At 36.9% G+C, this 15,153-nt stretch overlaps 1 pseudogene; it reads right to left on the bottom strand.

The window, feature by feature from the left end:
• On the bottom strand, positions 8,849-14,710 carry LOC104759838 (annotated as a pseudogene).

Raw genomic sequence — 15,153 nt, 5'->3', positions numbered from 1 at the left:
ATCGAAATGTGTCATTTTTTACACTGGCCCAACTCGGGACCGGAAGAATTTATTAATTTATAGCGAGTATTAATTTAAAGAGTATTAATTTATAGAGGTTTTACTATATATCTTTAAAAATTTATTACTTTTTAGTATAATATACTGATCTCGTAGCGATGAATTATTGAAATTTTAAATTTATTAGAATATCGATCATAACCTGTCCCATAATAATTTAAATTTATTAAAGTTTATTAAATAATATATTTAAAACATTTATAAAAATTAATCTATACAGAAATCTGACTGTTTAGGAATTTAAAATTTTTTTGTTTTATGTATTTTTTAGGGATTTTATTTGGTAATGTTACTTTTCCACAAATCTTGTTATAGATTATTTTATATTTAGTAGAGGAACTCTTTAGATTTTCTATATATTAAAGACGGAAAATCTGGAAGAATTTTTTTAAAAATTAAAAAATTTGAAGTAATTGAATATGATTGATTAAAATGAATATAGAGTTTTCTATATTGGAAAAGCGAAAATTTTGTTTAGTTTTGCAGAAAATTAGGTTCAGAGGTGGAGATAATTTAGGAAAATTATATTGGATTGATAGGAGAATATTTAATTAACATACCTTATTTTGCATATTTCGATTTTTTGTTTTATTTTTATAAAAAATATTTTATGGTAATGGCATTGGTTGTAAATACCTTTGAATTCCAAGCCTTCTTCTCAAAAATGCTGTGAAATTAATAAAATAGATGTCTTTCTTTAGTAAATTTATTTTTATAAACACAAAAAATCAAATAAAGGTCTATCAAACGATATTACGTACAATCTATACTAAATAAAAGTATGAGCTATAAACTCTTTTAAGGCGTCCACATAGGATTTTAAACAACCAGTAGGGGTTAGACATGTCACTAATTAACATTTTTAAAAATTTTCCAGAATTTTGTATATTCAGACTTTTTAATTAACCAATCGGGATCAGAGATCTCAATATTTAACATTTTTGAAATTATGTAAAATTTCTATATTAAAATACTTATAAATAAGTATATGTACAACATCCCACATCGGCTAGAAAATTTTTAGACAGTGGATAAGAACCATATAAATAAGACTAATATGCTTCCAACTACGAATGAGTAGGAAGCTTGATTTCTCATGTGTCTAAATTTTAAAATTTTAAAATTTTATAATTATCTATACTAATAAAAGTTGGAGTTATAAGCTCTTTAAGGCGTTCACATAGGATTTTAAACAACCTATCGGGATTCAACATGTCACTGATTAACATTTTTTAAATTTACAGAATTTTCTATATTAAGATTTTTAAAACGACTAATCAAAATCAGACATCTCAATATTTAACATTGTTGACAAAAAACAATTTTATATTAAAACACTTAGAAATAAATGTATGTACAACGTCCCACATCAGCTATAAAATTTTTAGATAATGTCTGAGAACCATTATAAATAAGATTAATATGCTTCCAACTAAGAATGCGCAGCAAGCTTGATTTATCAGGCGTCCAAATTTAAAAAGTATAAAATATTATAACTAATGAAACTTTTAAATGTTCAAAAATGTTATAAATATTTAAAATTTATAGAATGTATAAAAATATTATAAATACTCCCATAGAAAGTTTAAAATATTATAAATATTTCAACTCTATCAAAAGTTTAAGTATTATTAATATTTTACTCTAAAAAAAATTAAAATGTCATAAATATTTAAACTACATCTAAATTTTAAAATATTATAAATATTTAAACTCTACTAAAAACTTAAAAATTTAAGAATTATTAAATATTATATATTTAATTTTTGAATATCTTGAAAATATTTTAATTATCTCTCTTTGTGCTTTACATTTCTCATGAACAGTAAAAATGTTTTTGTATATGACTTTATAGGTGATTTGATATTGTTTCAGTAAGTTTTTTTATTTTTTGGGTCTAAGAAAGAAGGATTGACATTGCAAGACCTTGATTTGATGTTGTTTGAGTTAATTTTTAAGTGTTTAAAGAAAAAAGATCGACGACAAATACATTTCTCTGCAAGTAATTTGTAATTTTGTAGTATTAAAAATTTTGGTTCAAGAAGTTTTAATATATGTGGATCTAAAACTGAGTAAGTAAACATGTGAAAATATTAATAATTGAGTGCATGTAGTGACTATGCTGATCCATGAAATTTTATGAGAAAATAGGCAATAATTTTTGTGTTCGAGTTTGATGGGTTAACAAGTTATCTGGTAGTCTAAAAAACAGTTTTAAATAATTACTCAGTGGAAGAATGTGAGAAAGCTGACGAGGAAGACAAAGAGGAAGAAAAATAGTATAAGGAAGAACTGGCCGGTAAAAGTAATACTGACAATTATCATGAAAATTTGACAATGAATATGACGAGAAAGAATATGAATAGTAAGAAAATAGTGAAAAAAAAACATGAAGACATAGATGGTAGCGGTCAATTAAATATGAGAAAACGAAATTAATTCATGATTCTAAATATGCTTCGTTTGTCTGGTGGTCAAATAAATGGTTTAGTATATGTAAGGTCACCAGTTCGAATGTCTGATCTGCCTCTCCTGAACGTCCAGTTAAATCCATGATTCTTTTGATCAGATTTGATTTTTTAGCACAACTGATTTTTATAGTTTATAAAATTTGTGTATCTGAAATAAAAGTTTGGTCTTAATAGTAATTTAAAGTTTTCTATAAGATAATATTTCATAATTGTCAACAATCATATATAGTTTTCACCAAAATATATCAATAAACCCACGCGTAGCGTGGGTTCAAAACCTAATATAATTTAGGGATTTTTGCCCATTGTACCACATTTGATATAAAACTTTTCATTTCTACCACAAACATAAATCCCTTTTCCTTTATACCACAAGTAGTACTATAAAAGTCAAAATTACCCTTCTGTTTAGTAGTTGGAAATTGTGTTGTTTGTTTTATTTGAGTGGTTATATACACAAAATAAAAATAAAAAAGAAGAGAACATGCAGCCATAGTATAATATGTCTGACTTCACATTTAATACAAGTATGACACGACAAAAGTGTGTAACTATATATTTATAACTTTTTGAATTGGTTTATCAAATAATTAACTATATATTTAATAGACAAAATATAAGTGGTGGACAATATTTATTCTTAAGTTTGTCCATCACCCTTAAATTAGTGTGCCGTAGACTAATAAATGATAGACATTACTTATAAGTTGTCTATTAAAACTTATGTATATATATTTGTAATACTTTAAAATGATATAAAATGCATAGTAAAAAATAATATTTAAAGTAGATAAAATCTAGATTTTTCGTAGACAAGATTTTAGATACTAGACAAAAATATTACAGTGGATAACAAATGTCGTAGACTAAAAATAAAATAATATGAATCAATTAACATAATGGACAAAAAAACAAAGTTTAAATTTGTCCACAAAAGAAGCTAATAGAATAAGAAATATGAGACAAATGTGACTGAGAAAGCATTTTCTCCTTTGTAGTGGACTCCAGATCTACATTTATCTTCTTTACATAAAATTTAAAAGTACAAGCAAAACCCAGAAAAATAGAAGAACTTGTCCACCGTTGTTATTACCAAACTAACCGGATCCTGGTGGGATCGGATCTGAGTTTCCTGGGTCAGCGATTGTGTTGGTTTCCATCTGCGATGGTTGGAGAACAGAAGGAAATGTAGGTTTAGAGAGAAAGGAAGAAACAAATATATGTATTTATCAGTTTTTCGTAAATGAGAAATAGAGAGAGGAAAAGATATTTACTTAAATTTGCTTAAATTTCAAATTATTATGGAAAACGGAAACTGAAAAGACAACACAGAGACAGTATAATAAAGAAAGATATAACAGGGGAATACTAAAAATAAAGGAGTGGTTAGTTTTAAGAAATAGGATATTAAAAAGAAAAGGGTGTTTAGGTAATTCTATTATGAAGCTGTGGTATTGCAAGAAAAGAGTTATTAAATGTGGTATAGAGCATGAGATGAGTTTTCAAATGTGATAGATCTCTTAGAAAACTCTATAATTTATATATGGGAATTTGGCAGCAATAACGCAAAAAAAAAACTATATTTAACTGACTAACCACTATGACCAAGAGAAGGTGATATTCATATATTTTCTATATTATTTACCTTACTAGTCTTCTTGCATGATCAACAGTTGCCTATTTGTCCCTAGCTGAAGTCGAAAAGTTGTCAACCCTCACTTCACACTTTAATATCCCACCCAAGCCGAAGGCATAACTGTTAGGTTACAAAGGAAAATATATTGTTTGTCTTCTCTGACTCTTAAGCTCACCGGCGATTAAAAGCGAGAGTCTCGGATACGATCCCCACCAGTAAGGAGAGCGAAGCGAATTAGGGGGTTTCAGTAATTAAATCGGCAATCACCTTCTTTCTATTGAGGTTTGCTTTCGTCTACCATCGTAGCCAGGGTTTCAACAGCGGATTAGGGTCAGTATTTCTGGGTTTGTAGATCTACCAATTATTCTTATTTTGCGCCGCTAGTGTTATCTGCGTTTCTATTTCTTCGTAACCGCTTACTATTTCCCTTCGTTGGTAACTCGAATACGCGGCTGATGTGAATGGTATGGGTTCAGTGCTAGTGTCCCAGAGAAATTAACGGGTTTTGTGTATCTGTTTTTTAATTTTATGAATGGTATGGCTTAGTTAACATGTGACAGAGTGGATAGTATAATTACTTCTGTGATTAGTTTTATGTGAAAATCAAATATCAGAATCAACTGTGTTTAACTCGTCTAGGCAGAGCTCACAAAACATTTCGACACTATTGCAGTGCTTTGATGTGTTCACGCAACGCCTGGCCCTAGATTGACTGTTTTACAAGGACTTTCTAATATGGAGGAATGTCGCTTACCTCAGCGTCTGTTCCTGAGTGGTTGTAAGCCGGCTGGAAGAAACCGCGTCAACAACTACTTCAATTTGCGGTGGATAGAAAACATCAAAAAAGCATTAGATGATGATAATCTAGAACAGTTGGCTAGTTCCCAGTTTGGTCGTTTAATGGGAATGGGCAACCACACTTTCTCTATCATGTTTGTGCATTACCTCTTGGCAAGGCAGCTTGTCACCAAGAGAAAGTATGAATTGTGGTGGGTGTTTGCGGGGAAACCAATAAGGTATGCTATAGAAGATTTCGCACTTGTAACTGGTTTGAACTGTTTGAAGGATGGGTTCAAGTTGGAAAAAAGGAAAGGAAAAGCTGTGAAGAAAGGATGCAGTTCCACCTCACCAATGTGGAAATCTTTATTCGGCAGTGAGCCTAAACCAACTGTCACTTGGCTTTTGCAGAAGCTGCTGCTGGGGAAGAAATACAAAGATGCGGATACTCGATTCCGACTTGCTCTGATGCTTCTGGTGGATGGCATCTTATGTCCTACCTGTGGGAATACTAACATAAGTCCGATACATGTGGAAATGGTTGGGGATACTGACGCCTTCCTGAAGTATCCTTGGGGTCGAGACTCTTTCTTAAAAACTGTTAGGAGTGCAAAAGCGAGGACCATCAAACAGTTAGCGCAAGAAACATGTGCCATTCAAGGGTTCTCTCACGCATTAGTTCTAGTTACAGTTGCGAGTTGTCCATCGATCATTCAAGGACCTTCTATGGAAATTAACATACACGACCCAACCACTCCAGTAGAAGATATTGTGCAGAATGTTGTGTAGAGGATTTTGACTATCAACGTCCAATCGGCCCGTTTAGTTGACCAAACAGGACATGTTAGATCCTTCTATCCACCTAACCACACCTCTCATTTTCCTCTTACATATATCTAAGCATTGCCTTTGATTTCGTAGGCGCGTGTTTGTTCGATGCTGAGTAACTCTATGTCAGACGATGTTTGCCTCACTTTCTCCGACGAAGAGGATGATAAAGAAGTTTCCTGTCTTGTGGAACTTGTGTTAGATGATCATCTTTTCAAACACAGCAGATGGAGTGGTGGTGTAGATGTTGCGGGTGTCCATGATGTTGGAGAGGAGGCACCATTAAAAGATGATGATGACAATGTAGACAATGTCTGTACAGATAAAGTTCCAACCAACGCCACTGGGAACAATGCGAAAATGTTTGCCGAGTCCAGTAGATGTCTCCCTTATGATGTGGCTAAACTAATCGAGGTTGCAGTGGCGCTTTTGAAGAACGCATTCTGCGGCTACATCAGGCCAATAATGTAGAACTGAAGACATTCTTCTCCTCAGAAATATCAAAGCTTGAAATAAGGTTTGTCAAAATCTTCAAAGAAAGTATCGAAGGGGCACCAAATGCAGCAAATGTATCAGGTGGTGCGGGTGGGGAGAAGTATATTAACACCAAAGTTTTTTTGTTTTTCACAATGCCCTCATTCTCTGTGCTTCCTTGCTATGTATATGATCAAATACAATTAAGTTCACAATTACTAATATGATGTCCCGGTTACCATGACCAGGAGACTACCAAACCAATAGGCGGTTCAAGCTATGTGGATGCAACATCAAACAGTTTAGGTGACATATGTTTCTTGGAACTTAGCCACATAATCGCTTTCAACCGTCTTACGTTTGACCACTAATCTCATTAACCATTATTGTCTCAGGCTGAAAACAAAAGTGAAGGTCAGTTCAAACCTCCCAATGTGCCTGCAACCACCATCTTCGACGTTGTCCCTCCCACATTCTCTATATGACTAACTCAACTAGAGACCGAAGAAGCATTGCCTGCTGGCAATGTAAGCAGGACTATAGAGTTGGTTTATGAGCTTTACTCACTGTGTTTGTTACCATGTAACTCTGGAGTACTCTTAATGTAGGAACCAAGTCCAACGAAGCCGGTTGACGCAGTGGGAAGAAATGCTCCAGACTTCATTGTTGATCTAACTCAGGAAGGATTCACAGTTGGTCGCAGAAGGTCGTCCAGGAAGGGTAAATCTGCAGTTAAACCTGTTAACCGACCAACCCGCATAGGACTACGCTCCCGTAGTAGTGTTAACATTGCCCCTGCTGCGGTCACACAAACAGAAATTACTGAAATTGACTCAACTGAAGAACCAGCTGCCAAAAACAAAAAGGTCAGGAAACGGACGAGGAGTACACAACACTCATCAAATGATATACCTTCAAAGGCAATGAAGTTGTCCGCACCCATGATTTTAGTTGGTGGTTTTGATGCATTCATCCCACCCAACGAGAAACGGGTTCAAGGATTTCTTAAAATAATGGAGAGGGCCAGGTAAGACATCAATGTGCTTATTGTAAATGGTTAATTATACGTGTCTTATTTTCTGATTTTCCATCGTTGACACAACCACATGTCATATGAACTATTGTGTGGCATATTGGTGGACAACACAAAGTTTCTTAACATCTATGCCTCCTCGGCGTTCCTTGATGAGTTGGTATATATAGTTTGCTCTATCCTATTTGACATTATAGTTTGTTTCTTCCCTATCTGAAACTTTAACAAACTCCTCGTCGGTTTACAAACATGGTGCAGATTTGTTGATTAGGTTCATCCAATCTCGTCGCGATGCCTCTCCTAAACAACGGTTTGATTTCTTACCCGCTTCCTTTCTGTCTATGCTATACCGGTAGTACAATTGTTTTTTAAGAGCGCTAGATAAAGTAAATTTTAGCTTCTCAAGCTTGTCGGCCATACCTTTCTTAACGCGGCCAAAATGGCTTACGGATGTGAATATCCTATACATCCCCATGCAGATAGAGCGCCAACACTGGATTGCTCTGGTTATTGATTTGAAAGCATGGCAGGTTCTTGTCCTCAACTGCAATAGATCTTGTTTGAGTGACCAGCAAATCAATACCTATATGGAACACATTACTGTAATGCTCTCTTATCTAATCCAGAAATTTGTGGTGAATGCGGAGACGAGAAATCTGGGGCTTGATCGTACGGCTGTCCTACAGCCTTCTTTACCATTCCGCTGCTCCTCCAGGGGTAATGATATTATTAAAGTCACACAGCGATGCAACCTATTACTTTGTGCAATCTTATAGACACATCATTTTGTTTTTTTTTCTAGCGTTAGTTGGGATTGCATCGCTGATTCTACTCGAGCTTCACGCTGTTTCTTCCCTAGCCACCTATTACATGCAACTTGATTTCAAGAAGGTTCAAATAGTTGTGAAGCAATATGTTGTTGGGGCCTTTGAAGCTTTCTCGCCATCTCCTGTACCCCTTTAGTAAATTAAGCGTTTTAACGCCACCTGTTCTTTTGTTCTGTGGGCACACTAAAATTGATTTCTTGGAATCCTCTGAGTCTTGACACTTACAATACTTGGTTGCAGACGTTGTACCTCTTAGATCATTGGTGATCTATTTTAACATGTCGTTGACGTTCCTATTTTTTTCTTTAAATTTTCTATTCCATTTGCAGTAGTTCCATTCCTTTTTGTTGTTCTATTTTTCAATGTCAACGTCACTCCCAAAGGAGATGTGTAAAACATGCATAGCCTTACATTCCCGTGGCCTATTTACGTATGTCCTGGTTCTGACTAGTTTCTCTGTTATCCACATTGTAACGTTATAAGGACACCCTCTATTTTGGTTGGTCGCCTCAATTGTCAATCTCTCTCCTATTGTGTGTGGTTAGCTCCAACTGACAGACAGTAGTGAACCAAATAGGGTGGCAATTCGGTTTGGGTTTGCAAAATGTTATCTAGGGTATCGCTACAAACAGTTTGAACACGCTAATTGGAATCGACCGTACAATAACTTTGGATGACGATATAACCTAATGAATCATATAGGATCAGTAGTGTTTAACAGAATTTGTCTATAAATGCAGTTCTACACAACTCTTTTTGAGCCATAAATATATGTCCTTCCTACATGTCTGAAATAGCAACCATGATGATATCCTAGTAACGGAATTTGGACATGGTATTGGTAGTTATTTTTGATCCATTTTTGTGACTTATTTAAGGTTCAGAATGAAGCGAAGATAAACAAAAAGAGATTGTTCATTAAACCACCCTGGGGATTTCATTTATATTACAAAGGGAACAAACCTTGGTGTTCATGGGCATTACATCACTATCTACACCTCCACAACTACACAACCACAAGCAGTACTATTATACGTATGTTGGGGTCCATATAATTCATAATACAATGGTATAAACCATACTTGGATATACCATGGTATTATGAGTCAAAAAAGCCACCAGTCACCGATACAATATTACGTTGGGGTGCATATAATTCAAAATACTTGGGTATATACCAGAGTTGGATATACCATGGTATTTTGAGCCAAAAGTAGCCCCCAGTCACCGTTACTATATACATTCCCTGCACTGGCTTATTCCATTATTTATTTGCCCACTCCAAAAAACAGTCCACCGAACACCTACGCCGACCCCCAAGGCTTAACTGAGTTACTTAGATGGCGTTTTTGCAAGAGGCTTTGTTGTGTCATGTACGACAACAACGTGAGCATCGCCTAGTTGACTTCGGACATGGGCTCTGGGAAACAAAGTTAGGAAGGTAACATTAGCGGTGAAAAAAAAAATTTGTGGCTTATCATTCAGAACATAGTCTTCCGGCCTTACCTTGAACTCCCCACGAGACAATATCCTGATTTTTTTGGGCCTTCCTGGTGGACGACGTGTAAATGGTGGGTTCAGGTAACCTTTGGTACCGGAAGCGGTCTCCACGATAGAGTTTCCTCCAACCGATGGGATAGGATAAATCTTCTCATCATAAACGTGTCTTATTGTTTCCTCAAAGTAGGCAATGTCAACAAATGTATCAATGGAAACACCAAGTCGATTGGCTGCAGCGATGACATGCGCACACGGTATGCTTAAGCACTGAAACTCGTTACACGAACAAGTTCCCTCAACCAATTTCACAGTAAAAAATTCCCCACTCCTTATCTGAACTTGGAACTCAAAGTTGCAATTGGCCTCACCGCCATGGCCATGGCACTCTCAAAGTTCTCCTCCACAATTTCCTGAGCCTTTGGAGCTATCATAGAAGAAGAACGGGCAGCCCTAGCTCTTCTTACAGCAAATCATTCCATCACCGTCATCCTAATATAATTTAGCATGCAGATGAGAAGATACTCTCTTGCTTCCTTCAGGACTTGGTTCCATGATTCAGCAATATTGCTGTCCATTGTATTGTACCTCTTACCCGTTGAGTGAACTTTTGTCCAGTGAGAGAAACTTGTTACAAAATGTAGAGTAAAACAAAAATCAGAAGCTGATGAGCTTTCTAAGGTAAGGGAGAGGACATGTGACTTCCACCCAAATGTTTACTTACCAACGTCAACTAGATATGCAGCATACCCATGGTTAACTCGTTGTATTTCCAGAAACTTTTTGTTGAAATCGTCAAGCACAAATGCTCTAGCTGCTGCAGACATTAATCCAGCCAGTGTTTGAGGCATGTACAGATGACGAACATTTCGCCATAAATGAACAGTGCAATCGGAGTGGTGCGCCTCTACATAAACTTGAAAACAGGGGATATACAATACCATAACTAACCAACCATATATATATTGCATTTAAAACAATCAACATTAGGAAAAGGGCGATTTACTTTCCATTTACCTTCCTCAAGCATGTATATATGCTTGAATGGCGATCAGATATGAACACTAACTCGGTTGTGTCATGGACAAATGTAGAGAGGCGTCGGAAAAACCATTCCCACGCAGAATCGTTCTCGCTGTCAACAATAGCAAAGGCATGCAGAAATATTTGGAAATTTTCGTCTTGGCAACCACCATAACGAGCCTTCATCGAAGTACCGTCAACAACAACCACCTTCTTCATGTACTGGTACCCTTTCACGCAAGCTCCATATGCAATGAATTGGTATTTGAACCGCATGGCGCCATCTGGATCGTCATCATGCTCTGTGTAACAGAGCAAACCAGGATTGGTTTGTTGGAGGAGACCAATATAAGCTGGAAGGAGGGCGTAGCTACCAGCCATAGAACCCAAAGACAGTTCCATTGCCACCTCCCTTGCCTGCCACGCTTTCCAGTACGAGATATTGATATGGTACTCATCAAGTAGTATTTTCCTTATTCCAGCTACATTTGGACCTCGTTTGATACCAACAAAATGACTCTGCATAATCTCGCCTATAGCTTGTGTTGTCGCCAATCGATGGTAACACCTATGCTCATCAACTGTGCACGTATGCTTCTGATTTGCCTGCCTAATTTGAAAGTGTTCAGATGCGTCGAGTTTCACCGCATAAACACGCCAGGGACACGTATTGCCCACACACTTCAACACCATGAACTTGGGGGTTGAACGACTAGTACGAAAATGAAACTTCCTATTGATGGCGTGGATTGCAATTTTTATCTTGCAGTCAGATTTTGACTTGAAAACTCGCCCAATAAACAACTTGTCTCCTTCATACTGTATGTCTGACAAAGCTGTGTCAACCCCTGTAACAATATGATATTGGAAATGGAGAGTGAGTACTATATCTAAAATGAATACCATACTATACCATGGTTTCTACTTTTGAATTAACATACTGTTAATTGACATTTAAATTCACCTTTTCCATCATTGAATAATGGTGGAGCATCACGACAAAACAACGCCGGATCGTCACTCATGTCAGTTATCATTGTGTGCAATGCTTCTTCCACACGTCCCCACATAGAAACATAATTAACTTCCATGTCACCTTCCATACCATTGGTGCTCCCAGTTGAGGTAGGTTCTGAGAGAGGTCTGGTGAGCGCATCTTGTGGTCCAACATCTTTCTCTCATGTCCTAGCTTGACTACATTCAACGAGCATTGGGTTGTCAGGTTGGGAAAATGGAACAATTTGAAAGTCATCGTCATCACTGTCGCTTGATGTTCCATCTTCAATTGCGTCAGCCACAGCTTTCCCTTTCTCCCTATCACCCAAAATTCTTGTTTTCTTAGTTGTTGTATCGCCTACCTCTTTTATGACTACTCCACGTTCTGTTATCGCAGGAACAGAGGACATGACTATATCATCCTTCCCAGTCAATGTTGGTCCTAGTGGCTTCGTCGTCTGTGTCTGAAGGGGTGCGTCTAGTGCAAACTCATGCCAGTAGATGTCTTCTGAGTCGGAATCTGAATCCACATCGCTGTTTTGTGACTGATAACATAGCCAACGCCTCTCAGACCTCGGTGGGCTAGGCTCTTTTGGCGGCGTCTTGTTAACAACGGTCACGCAGTGGTAAACTTCTTCTATATAACGCCGCATTCGTATGAACACCCAAACCTCCTCGTCGTCTGTTATACATTTCCCTCATCAAGCTCAAACAACCCCAGGAACTGGTAGGCCATCTTGATGACAACTTCATGCGCCCGCAGAACAAGCTTCTCTTTCACTTTGGCCACCAGTTGTTTGTATGACATACCATCGCGGAGACAAACAAAGTTGTTTCCAGGTGGCGTTTCAGGTTCGAAGTTCCAGACCATGGTATCAACTCTTACCCACTTACCCAGCACAACACGAACTTGATCCTTCGCTGACATTTGACACATAAAAAAAAGGAAAGAAGAAGTTGTATAAGTACTACAACGATCCAACATGTTTTCCTATAAGTGGGCAGATTATGGCATATGTTACAAACACTTAACTAACATATACCAATACTAAAGAACTGTTTTGGTGGACATGATAATAGTATTTAATTCACTGTATGCTCTTATAGGACTACCAAAAATGGAAAAGTATATGAGGCCTGATCTGGACATAGAGACAAAATTCCACCTTAAAAAAAAAAAACTGCAATTAATAGAGAAAGTTAGATTAAAGCTTCCTACCTTAACACCTCGATTAGATGCCTTCACTTTCCAGCTGCTGTTACTATCACACATAACACTCGCAGGTGTAGGTTTTTTTGTGGAGATGGAAAGAGATAGTACTACTCTATTTATTGACACACAAACGTGATAGGCTATGTGAAGAAATTTTAAATTCAAACACTATAAAAATTAGTAGGAGGTTATGTTACTGATTAGACAGTTTTCCATTAGGCCATGTGCATTGGTGTAGGACAATTTTTGGTCCTTCAAATATATTAATCTTATTTTGAGAGTTTTTTAAGTTTGGTATGAGCATTGGTGTCCCTCACTGTTGGTCCCCTGAAAATTTGAAAATTACAAAGTTGGTCTGAAAATTACAAAGTGAATCTGAAAATTTCATCAAGAAACTGATAAATTTCGTAAGATCTTGGGTGTGATTTATCTTCCACAGTGAATCTATGAACTTCAACTCCTACTTCCACAAAATAGCTATAACCAGCAGCCTTTGTCATCGTTTCCTTCTTCATCAACTTCCGCATCCTCAAAACTCCATCCCACTTCTCATTGGCGGCGTATATATTCGACATGATCACACAGTTACCTGGATTTGTTGGTTCAAGCTTGAACAGTGCCTCGCTTGCTATCTCTCCTATCTCAACATTTCCATGGAAACTACAAGCACCTAAAAGATTTCCCCATACAACAGCGTCTGGTTTCATTGGCATTGTTTTGATGAGATCACATGCTTCTTCCAGCTTCCCAACACGTTCCAAGATATCGATCATGCATCCGTAGTGCTCTAGCTTTGGCGAAACCTTGTGAACTTCCTCCATGGACTTGAACAATTCTTGTCCCTTCACTACCATCCCACCATGAACACAAGCTAGCAGCAACCCGACAATCACTGCATCTGATTTTTCTCCTTCTCGCTAAAGTACCAATAGAAAAATCATAAGTGTTAGAACTCTAAAGAACAATGGAATCAACATGCTTTTGAACTGAAAAAGAAACAAAACAAAAAATTGAGTTCCAGGAGCACAAATTTCTCTGGTTCCCAATTTCATCGAACAAACGTTTCGCTACATCAATCATTCCACATTTTGAGTACATATCTAGAAGAGCATTACACACGTAAATGTTATCAAAGAACTTTTTCTCTCTAGCATAGCCTTCTAACCTTCGGCCAATATCTAATTCCCCTAGGTTGGCACAAGCGGGGAAACACTAGCTACAGTAAAATGGTTTGGTTTCACGGATTTGTCTTTCTCCATATACAAAAACATTGATAAAGCTTCAGAGTAATTCCCATTCTGAGAAAAACCAGAAATGACGGTGGTCCACGAGGTAACGTTCTTACTAGGCATGGAATCAAACAACTCCATCGCCGCCTTCGTATCACCATGTCTCTGGTAACCCGTGATCATTGCATTCCAGACCGGTACATCTCGGCTAGACATTTCGTCGAACACTCTGCGTGCACAACACAATGCTCCTAGCTTCGAGTAAGAAGTGATTAGAGCAGTGCAGCAGAACGAATTAGACTCAAACCCGGATCTGAAAAACTGGGAATGAAGCAACCGTAAAGGTCGAGCAGACAAAAACGAAACAGAAGCTGCAAAGATGAAATTTAAAGTGTGGTGATTTGTTCGGAGACCATTGTGGGAGAGGAGATTGTAGAGGACGATTGATTCATGGGGATGGCCATGAACAGAGTAAGCTTGAATTAGCTTGTTGTAAAAGAAGAGACAAGGGTTTCGATGAAGATCAAAAGCTTTCGGCATAAACAAGGTTTGGAATCAGAAGCAGCCGTTGTAACCTATTACACGCCGCCACGTGTTATGAAGGACGGACGAAAATACGTCCTGTTTGTAGATACGTTTCTTTCATAATTCATTCATTTCGATTTAAAATTAACATTTTAATTATGTGGGATGAACTAAAAATACGCTGATGCACATGCTTTTACCGCTTGGTCACTATATCAGCTAAATTTATAGGCTGCCACGTCTCCCCTCATTTTGCCACCTTCGCAGCGCGTGTGCCCAGGTTGGGCCTAAACTGGTAATTTGGACACACCCCTTGATTACTCACTTAATTTTGATGGTTACCCTGCTATATTCTTAACAACATTGCCCAAATTGACTACTGGCCTAAATAGCCCTTTATATATTAATAATAATGTTAAATTTGTATATTATTAAATAAAGAATATGTAAAATTAACAAAAAAAATATGGTATTTTCTAACAAGCAAATTATGTAGTTTATTCCTCTTCTCTATCATGGCTAATATCGCTTCTAATAATGTCATGGAGGCCAACGACAATAACG

Source organism: Camelina sativa, chromosome 17 (genome assembly GCF_000633955.1).
Source record: "Camelina sativa cultivar DH55 chromosome 17, Cs, whole genome shotgun sequence".
Classification (NCBI taxonomy): Eukaryota; Viridiplantae; Streptophyta; class Magnoliopsida; order Brassicales; family Brassicaceae; genus Camelina; species Camelina sativa.
This window is presented reverse-complemented; position numbering and strand designations above follow the sequence as displayed.